Here is a 9511-nt window from a genome sequence, read left to right as displayed (position 1 = left end):
CCAGGCTCGGAGGCTCCTTCGCTCAGCTGCGACCTAGGGAGGCCCGCTGCGCCCTGCACTCCTCCCTTCTTGCCTCCTAGCTCTCACCCTTTCTCTTCTGGCCTCCCTCTTCCTCTCTCCCCTCTTCCCTACTCGCTTCCGCACCCCACCCCACCTCAACCTCGTCCCACCGGTAGACTTTCTTCGTGGAGGTTCCGAGGTACCCAGAGTGCCAGCGCGGTCTTTCCCTGGAGACAGGGAGCTGCTGAGCCCGGAGCCAAAGCGGGAAAGGTCACCACTTCCTGCGGGCTTTGCCGCCTCCCAGGGTTAGCCTCATCCCCACCTCAGCCCCAGACAAGGGATGGGGAGCACAGGGACATCTCCATCTGCTGAACTCCTCAGCCCTCCCCCACGCCACCCCCCACCTCCCTGCAACGTCAGATTCCGATAATGGAGCCGGGTTTTCTGGACGTTCAGGGCAGTGCGTTGGGCTCACGGTTAGCTGGAGGAATCGGACTCCCCAGGCCTTGTCCTCAGAGAGGGGACTTGGGTGGAGGGGCAGGGGGCCTGGCCTTCCTACAAGGAGTCCTCAGGCGCCTTGGCCAAGTGCTCCCTCCATCACGGGATCCTGCCTTTGCTAAGCCAGCCTCACACCTGGCGGCCGCAGACACCCGGGCTCTGCGTACCCCGTTCCGGCCAGTGGTCTCCTGGCATCCCGGGGTCCGCATCGGGGCGTAGAGTAAGGAAGGCAGCAACAACTGGCCTTCAGACCCAGAGCCCGGGTCACCTCGAGTCTGATGCCCGGGAGAAGCCGCACTGGGCAGCAGGGGCGACCGTCGGGCCCGGCGCCAGCAGAGGGCAGAGCTGCGGAGGAGCGAGGGCAGCCCACGGGTTAGGGTCCCGGAAACTCAACTTTCTTCCAGACGTCGCCGGAGAGTCACACTGGCTCTGGCTTGGGCCCAGAGTTCACGTCTGAGGAGGGCGGATGGACTCCGGGCATGGGAGCCTCACCCGCGCCTGGGCCTCGGCTTCTACAAAGACTTGATGGAGGGGAAGAGAGTCACCAGGAGCCGCAACCAACCTCAGCGCCTCCGGGAGACCAAGGAGGGATGAGGACTGCTGTGCGTCCCTGGGTCGGCCCTTCCCCTCTCTGAGCCTCACTGTCCTGATGTGTGCAATGGTTTGGGCTGGACTTTGTGAACTGAGGTTTCTTCCCGCCTTGTCTCTCTGGGTCAGGCCACTTTCCTCTGAAAGCCCCGAGGATTCCCAGCCCACACCCCACTGAGAAAAAGTCCTCAGCTCTGTGCGGTCCCTCCGTCCTGCGGGTGCAGCCTGTGGGTCCTGGACGCTAGCTCGGGGTCAGAAGATGAGAGGATCGAGGGTCCGGACTGAGGCCAGGGAGCCCTCTTCTTTCCCCTGGACCCGCAAACCCCGGGAGAGGTGCTGGGGGCGGGGCAGAAGCGGAGCCGGCCGCGAGCGTCTCCTCTGCGCCCTCAAGTTTTGTGCTTCTGTTTTAGCCGCAGACCCACCCGACCGCGCCCCAGGGAAAAGGGGACCTGTAGGGAGCGCCCCAGTCTCAGGGCCCATTGGAATTGGGGAGCAAGGCCCCCCGCGCTGGCATCTCCCCTCGCTGAGATCGCGAGGGAAAACACCGCACGTTCTGGGGTTTCTCCGCGGATGAGCCGTGTAGATCTCCGCGGGGCCCGGGCGCGGAGTGTACCCGCGCCAAGCCCCCTCCCCTAGCCCCGGCGGCCTGAACTCGCAGGCGCCGCCCCCCTCGCGGCCGCGGGCCGCCGCTCCGAGCTCTCTTCAATATTCATGGACGTTAATAGAGAGGCCCCCAGTATATCGGTCCATTGTGGGCGGCTCGTAGGGCTTGAATAGGCCCCGGCCCCCTTTCTTCGGCGCGGCTTCCCGAGGGGCCAGGCCAGGAGTGAATGGCCCCGCTTCCCGCCCCGCGCCCCCTCCCCCTTGCGGGAAGAACATCTTTATCCCCGCCGCCGCCGCCGCCGCCGGGGCCCCCATTCACGCGGCCCGGGCTCCGGGCGGAACGAATCAATCGGCCGCGGCTCTTCGGAGGTCAGCCTCATAGCCCTGGCACCCCCGTCTCCTCGCGCCCACGGGAGTGGAGAGAGGGAGGCGGCGGCAGGCCGACGGACCCACGGGCTGAGGGGCACTGGGTGGGTGGGGAGGTGGCAAAGGCACGGGGACATCGGGAGGGGTGGCCGGGCCGGGGCAGGTGAAGAGGGCCTCAGTGCCCCGCGGCCGCTGGAAGCCGGCTGACCTCTCCTTGTTGCCCTGCGCAGGGCGGATCGCGGAGAGAACCGAGCCGCTGCCCAAGCCCGGAGACCTGTCCTACCTCCCCTCGAGGCACCCGCACTGGCCCCTTCGGGTCCGGCGGCCGCACCCGCAAGGCCCAGGGCACGGGGTGGGGGGCAGCCTAGGGCTCCCCAGGCCACGCTTCTCGGCCCTCAGGGCACTTGCGTTCTCGCCTGTGCGCCCAGGTCCGGACAGTGCTCTTCCAGGGGCGTTCGGAGGGGAGGCCGGGTTCCTGGTTTCCGCGCCCTCGCTCGGCGTCCCGGCCCAGGTGGAGGGGGCGCTCGTCGGTCAGGCGGGGCCAAGGCGCACGGGTCCCCGCCCCTCCCGCCCCGCCGGCCCTAGGAGGCGCAGAAAGGAGCCCATTGTCCGCCGGGAAATACATTTTTGGGGGCCGAGTGAAAGCCCGTCTTTCTTTTGAACTTTAGAAGAAAGTCTTCTGCCTCGCCCCTCGGAGGGAAAGATTTGTTCCCACCTCCCGGGGGCCCCGCGCGCCTCCTCCTCCCGAAACATCTGCCAGGGGAAAATCCACCCTGGAGGGCAGATCGCGCTCGCTTTAAGCCCCTCGAACTCATTAAAAAGTTATTAGCGGCGGGGGCAGGTCCCGCGCAGGTATCGATCGGCCAGAATGAGCCAGAGGAAGAAAAGGCGAAGAATGTGGACGAGCGGCGCCCCGACCCCCTGCCCCGGTCCCCCGGCCTCCGGCGCTTCAGCCCCAAGGTGGGAGTGGGGCCCCTGCGCCGTCCGCGCGTCTCGCGGTCCGCGTGTCCGGCTGCCTCCGGCGGCTACTCGCCCCTCCCGTGCCCGGCGCCCCCGCCCCTCCTCCCGCACGCGAGTTCCCGTCTCCTCCCGCCACTTCCCTCCTCCGCTTCTCGCGCCGCCGTCGCGCGTCCCCCATTCACTTCTCTCCTCCTCTCCCTCCTTCCTCTGCGCCTCTCCTTTTTCGCAGGCGCTCCGGCTCCCGCTCCGGCTTTCTCACACCCTCTGGGCTTCCTCCTCCCATTTCTCTGTGTTGCTGTCTGAATCTCAAAATCTGTCTGGTCCCCACGCCCGCGTGGCCTAGGGAAATTCCTTCCCCGCGTGGGGCCCGCGTGCCCCCTCCCGCGTTCCCGCGGGACGATTCGGGGCTCCGGGGGCGCCCCGGCTCGCGCGTACAAAGGAGCGACCGCTGCCGAGGTGGGGTGGGAGGCGCGGGCCGCAGAGACAGTTTCAGTCGACGTGACTCGGGCCGGCCAGCGCAGGGCCGCCGGGTGGAGTGGCGGCCGCAGCGCCGTGAAGGGGGACAGCGCCCCTTCCTCAATCTAATTAGCCTCCGCGGCCGCGGAGAGACAAAGGCGCGCCTCGGGGCGCCCACGTCGAGCGCGTCGGCGCGGAGCCGGCGCCCGGCCGGCAGGTGACTGCCACGCGAGCCTCTCTGGGTGCTGAGGCCCGGGTGCCCCCTCTCCTGAGCCTCCGGGAACCTCCTCCAGTGTCTCCCAAGCCCGGACCCCCAGGCCCACCTTTGCCACCGCTAGAGTCCTGGCCGATCAAGGCGGCGGGACGGAGGGGTGAGGCATTTGGGGAGGCTGGACCTCCAGGGGGACGCGGCACGGCTTCGGGAGGCATAGTGGGGCCGAGGTGGAGGGAGACTGAGGCAGAGACGCCGAGATGGAAGGAGCCAGATAAAAATCGGTCTGAGACCTGGAGACACAAGGACACAGAGAAATGAAGGAAGTGGAGGCAGGCATTCCAAAGGAGCCCGAAGCTTGGGGAGATTTCTTTGAGAGTTAGAGAGGCAGGAATGGGGAGGAATGGGGGTGCCTCAGACACAGAGATTGGGGGAGGGTGTGGGAGTGGGGGAGGGGTCGATGAAAACAGGCAGGAAATATGAAGGGGGGGTCGGGTGGGGTAGGTAGGAGACGGGCGGACCCCCCTTCCCTGCCCGTCTTTCTCCAGGCCCTCTCGCCTGGCCCCTCACCCTCACCAGCTCTCTGCCCCTCCTGTGAGTCTAGGGGCAGCCAGAAGGAACCATCCCTGACTCACTCATGCCCCTTCCTTTCTCCAGAGGCCCTTCCTACCCCACACTCAGCCTGCTGGCCTTCCTCCTCCATCTCCGGGCCCTTGCACCTGCTCACCCTACCCCTGGGATGTCCCCAGAGCAGAGAGGGTTGGCACAGGAAGTTGAGCCCTAAAGGCGCGGCTCCCTGCCACCACCACTGCCACCCACACCATCTCCGGCCTCATGGGGAATCCTGGAGGCCCTGGTCATTCCTTTGTTCCAGAAATATTTATTGAGTGCCTATGTGTGCCAGGCTCTGGGCAAGCCCTGGGGGGAGCAGGTGACCAGGGCAGACCCAGTCCTTGCTTTCTCTGACCAGCTTCCGGGGTGGGGCACACTCCGGTGGGGCCAGAGGTGGTGGCAGCCTCTCCCAGGCACCTCTCTGGCTCTGATGCCTCTGTCCAAGTGGCCTCATCTGTAAAGTGGGGACAATCACCTGCCTGTCTCATGCAGCCTGATGTGCCCGGTGTGGAGCTGACACTGAGGAGATGCCTGTGGCTGTCGTCTCCATTCTCATCCCCTCTCCAAAGACCACTTGGCCCATGTACGGGTCCACTGACCCCATCAGGAGATGCCCCAGGCACCAGAGACCTGAGGATGCGAGTCCAATTCTGACTCCAGCAGGTACTGTCCGGGAGCCAAGGCACTCACTTTCCCTCTCTGAGCCTCAGTTTATCTGCAAAATGGGGATAAGAATAGAAACTCCATTGGGAGAGCTGTCATGAGAGAGAAAAGACATCATGCGTGAAAAGCTCATAGGATAGAGAATGTACTTGATATATAGAAAACATTAGCAACTTATTACATTTAAAAGTAACGGGCTTCTCTGGTGGTCCAGTGGCTAGGAATTGGCCTGCCAATGCAGGGGACACGGGTTTGAGCCCTGGTCCGGGAAGATCCCACGTGCCTCGGAGCAACTAAGTCCGTGCGCCACAACTACTGAGCCTGAGCTCTAGAGCCCGCGAGCCACAGCTACTGAAGACCGCGCACCTAGAGCCCGTGCTCTGCAATAAGAGAAGCCACCGCAATAAGAAGCCCACACACCGCGACGAAGAGTAGCCCCCGCTCACCGCAACTAAAGAAAGCACGCGCGCAGCAACGAAGACACAAGACAACCAAAAATAAATAAATTAATTAATTAAAAAAAAAAAGTAACACATGTCCATGCTTGAAATTTTGGGAAATATAAAAGTACAAAAGTGGGTACCAAATACCGCCTACAAAGGGACATTGGAAACCATATGCTAAGGAGGTTGATCACTATGCTAAGGAGTCTGTGTTCCAGTCCATGTCTTACAAAAAGCAGTTGGAATGAAAACCACAACCACCACCACCACAATAATATAATTAACATTTGCTGGGCACTCACTAAGTATCAGTACTTTTAAGTATCTCACATGGATGTTTCTCAATCCGTCCTCACCCCAACACACTGAGGTAGCTGCTATAATTATCTCCATTTACCAGAAGGGCAAACAGGCGCAGAGAAGTTTTAGGTGTCTTAGGAACACTTCTGGTCCCATCCACAGTGGACCTGACCTCAATGGCTCCTGTAGGAAGTGGGTTATTTTCTCACAAAACAGATTGCAGAGGTAAGCAGGCATAAGTTTGCTTAGCATGTCAAGGATGAGAGGCCCGAGGTTCCCTCTGTTCTCATGGTCACAAGGTGGCTGCTGCAGCCCTGCCATCACAGGTGAAGGTGAAGGGGGCAGTGTCACTGACATGCCCATGGTCACACACAGTGAGCAAAGAGCAGAGCTGAGACTCAAACTCAGGCAACCTGACTCTAGGGCTGGGCGTCCACCACTGTCCCGTAGAGCCTCCTGGCTGGTGCGGCTAAATCACAGTCGTGACTTAGGCGGACCCGTGCGCTGTCTGCCAATGCCGAGAGGCTGTTCCCGTGGTCAGCGAAGCACCTTTCACTTGCTGCGGAGGAACTAGGCATGAAGTGTACAGAGGTGAATAGGCCTGCTTCCAGGCAGGATGGCGTGAACAAGCTTGAAGGACGATGGGGCCTCTGGACTTGCTTACCTTCTCTGGGCGGCATGAAGGAGCTTCTGTGTCCCAGCAAAGTGACATCTGGGGACAGCCAGCCCCTGTCAAGCTGGCACAGCCAACAAGCTAGGGGAGCCCAGATCCTCTGAACCCTGGGGCCCGGTTAGGATGTGGGAAGAGAGGCCGAGGCCCAGCCACAGATGCTCCCACCTGAGTAGACATGAGCCAGTGGGACCGGTGTCCTCAGGCCTGAGAGGCTTGAGCCAGAGGGACCCACTGCTGGGGACCAGGTCCGCCCAAGGCTTTTCTTTTCCTCCCATTCGTCCCAGCCAGGGCCCCAGACTCCCTGGGCCTCCCTGCCTCCAGCCTGTATCCTGTCCACAGAGAGATGCCTCTCCCGTAGCACCTGATCACCACTGCTGTCCTAGTTCCAAAACCATCGGCAGCACTGAGGATAAAGTGGTTCTGGCTCCTGCTGAGAGCTCCTTTTGCTCCTCTGCTGCACTGGACCAGGCACACGCACACGAGACTATGAACAGCTCATATAGCAACTCTGCAAGATAGGTCCCAACATTCACCCCATTTTACAGCAGAGGAAATGGAGGCTACGCGAGTAATGGATGCTCTCCAAGCCTGGGCCCTTCCCTTCTATGCCTTCCCTGCTCTCTACAGCCAGAGAAGAAAGCCCTCGGGGTTGTATCGTCACATCCGCGCGCCCCATGCAAGCCAGACAAGAAAGCCCTCCACGTGCCCCCATGCAAGACTCTAGAGGTGTCAGGAAATGAATGTTAAACTGGGCTGGATGGAGATTTTTTTTTTAATTAACTAATTTTATTTTCGGCTGCGTTGGGTCTTCGTTGCTGTGGGCGGGCTTTCCCTAGTTGCTGTGAGCAGGGGCTACTCTTCGTTGCGGTGCGCGGGCTTCTCATTGCGGTGGCTTCTCTTGTTGTGGAGCACGGGCTCAAGGCGTGCGGGCTTCAGTAGTTGTGGCACGAGGGCTCAGTAGCTGTGGCTTGCTGGCTTAGTTGCTCGGCAGCATGTGGGATCTTCCCGGACCAGGGATCGAACCGATGTCCCCTGCATCGGCAGGTGGTTTCTTAACCACTGCGCCACCAGGGAAGGCCAAGATTTTTCAATGTTAGACTCATTTACATCCTCCCACCTCTTCCCTCCTCTTTGTCCAATGGCAGACTTTGGGCAATCAGGGAGGACAAACTCACCTGAAGACCAGTTAAATGAGCTATAGTTACAATGAAAGGGAAATGTGCTGCTCCAGGTGTCCAGTAAGTCACAAGTTGTATTTATTCTGGAGGCTTCTGGACACCCCAGACTCTCAGAGCATCGTGTATTTATTTTAATTATGCAAATATTTAATGCACACCCACAGGGTGCCGGGCTGGACCTGGAGGCTGGAGCATCAAGAAAGGGAGTGTCGTGTCCTGCAGCGTCAGTCCAACCCTGGTAGCTTCCAGTCCCAGAGACGTTAGTTAAAGGTTGTTTAGTTCAACCAGTATCCACGAAGAACTTGCACTGTGCCAGCCCTGTCTGAGCATTGAGAGGCTGAAAAGGACCCAGCTGGTCTCCACCCTCAAGATATTGATGTTTTCTGAGCAAGCCAGGCATATCCTCGTGCCCAGGCTGAGAGATATTAGCTGGAGTTGTAGAATTCTTCTCCATGGGATTTCAAGGAGAAAAGTCTCGCCTCCTTGATCTCCAGCTGCTTGGAATGTCCTCTTCTTCTCTGCAGCTCTCATGAAGGGGGTGCTTGGAGACACCAGCCAACTGTGCCCGGCTCTGTGACAGCTCTGTGTCCCCACCGTGAAGTGAGAAGCTGCACTTTCACATCCCTGGACGGGGGCGCTTCAGATGCTGGGGGAGCGGTGAAATGCTTTCTTCGGATGAGATCTTAGGAAGGAATCTAATTAGAAAACAGCTATAGGACTTCCAGGTACAGCTCCTCCATGTAGAAAACTTGGAAGTCATCACCCTCACCTTTACAAATGGAAAATCAGCAGTTTTTCTTGGACCCATCAGAGAACGGAGGTTGCAAGGCAAACTGTCACGCTGCCAGCTGGAGGGAAGGGGAACTCTGGAGGATCACAGCTGAGATCTGTTCGCCTGGAGCAGAATCCCTGGAGTCACAAACTGGTAGGAACACTGAATGGCATTTTTTTTTTTTTTTTTTTTTTTTTTTTGCGTACGCGGGCCTCTCACTGCTGTGGCCTCTCCCGTTGTGGAGCACAGGCTCCGGACGCGCAGGCTCAGCGGCCATGGCTCACGGGCCCAGCCGCTCCGCGGCATGTGGGAACTTCCCGGACCGGGGCACAAACCCGCGTCCCCTGCATCAGCAGGCGGACTCTCAACCACTCGCCACCAGGGAAGCCCCTGAATGGCAATTTTGATGAATTGCTGGAAGGCAGAGTATGGACTGGCATCAGGGTGAGAAACTCCTGGGGTGCCCAGTCTTGGGGGAGAAGGCTTTTGCACTTTCATGGGTTTTACCACCAGGAACCCCACCAGGTTCTCCAGGAGAAGATCTGAGAAGACCTCCTAGTGTCCTTGGTAGGGGGACAGGAGAGAAATCCTGGTGAAGTTCACCCAGAGCCTCATCCCACGTGGGGGAAGGGAATTCTCTCCTTCCAGCCCCCTCCAGACTTCCTGTCTCACCTAAGGGAGAAACAAACAAACAAACAGGGAACAGGAATTTGCTTGGAATTACTGCAGCCAGAGAAGGGAGGGGGAGGCAGAGGGAAAAGCTCTACCACTGGAGAAGCAGCCCTGGGACACAGGCGCACTTAAAAGACTGACATTTAATTGGAAGATGATAGGATACTCCCCATCTCCTGCCCACCACCACAGCACCAGCAGGGCCCCAGTATACTAATGGTGCATTACAGCTGAAAGAGCTGCAGGTCTTAGACTCTATCTGAGGAGGAGCACGTAGGGAAACCCAAAGTCAAGGGAGGAGACAAAAAAAGACACTCGAGAATTTGAAGCTTCGGACACCTACAGCTACAAACTCCTAGGCAGGTTAACATGCATCTAAAAGTCTATTAACCTCATTTCCTATCATCTCATACAATGTGTGCAGCTTCCAACAAAAAATTACAAGGCATTCCAAAAGGCAAGGAAAAATACGATCTGAAGAGGCAAAGCAATGATCAGAACCAGACTCAGATAGGG

The sequence above is a fragment of the Stenella coeruleoalba genome (assembly GCF_951394435.1).
Source record: "Stenella coeruleoalba genome assembly, chromosome: 7".
In the NCBI taxonomy this organism is placed as follows: domain Eukaryota; kingdom Metazoa; phylum Chordata; class Mammalia; order Artiodactyla; family Delphinidae; genus Stenella; species Stenella coeruleoalba.
Note: the sequence above shows the minus strand (reverse complement) of the source record.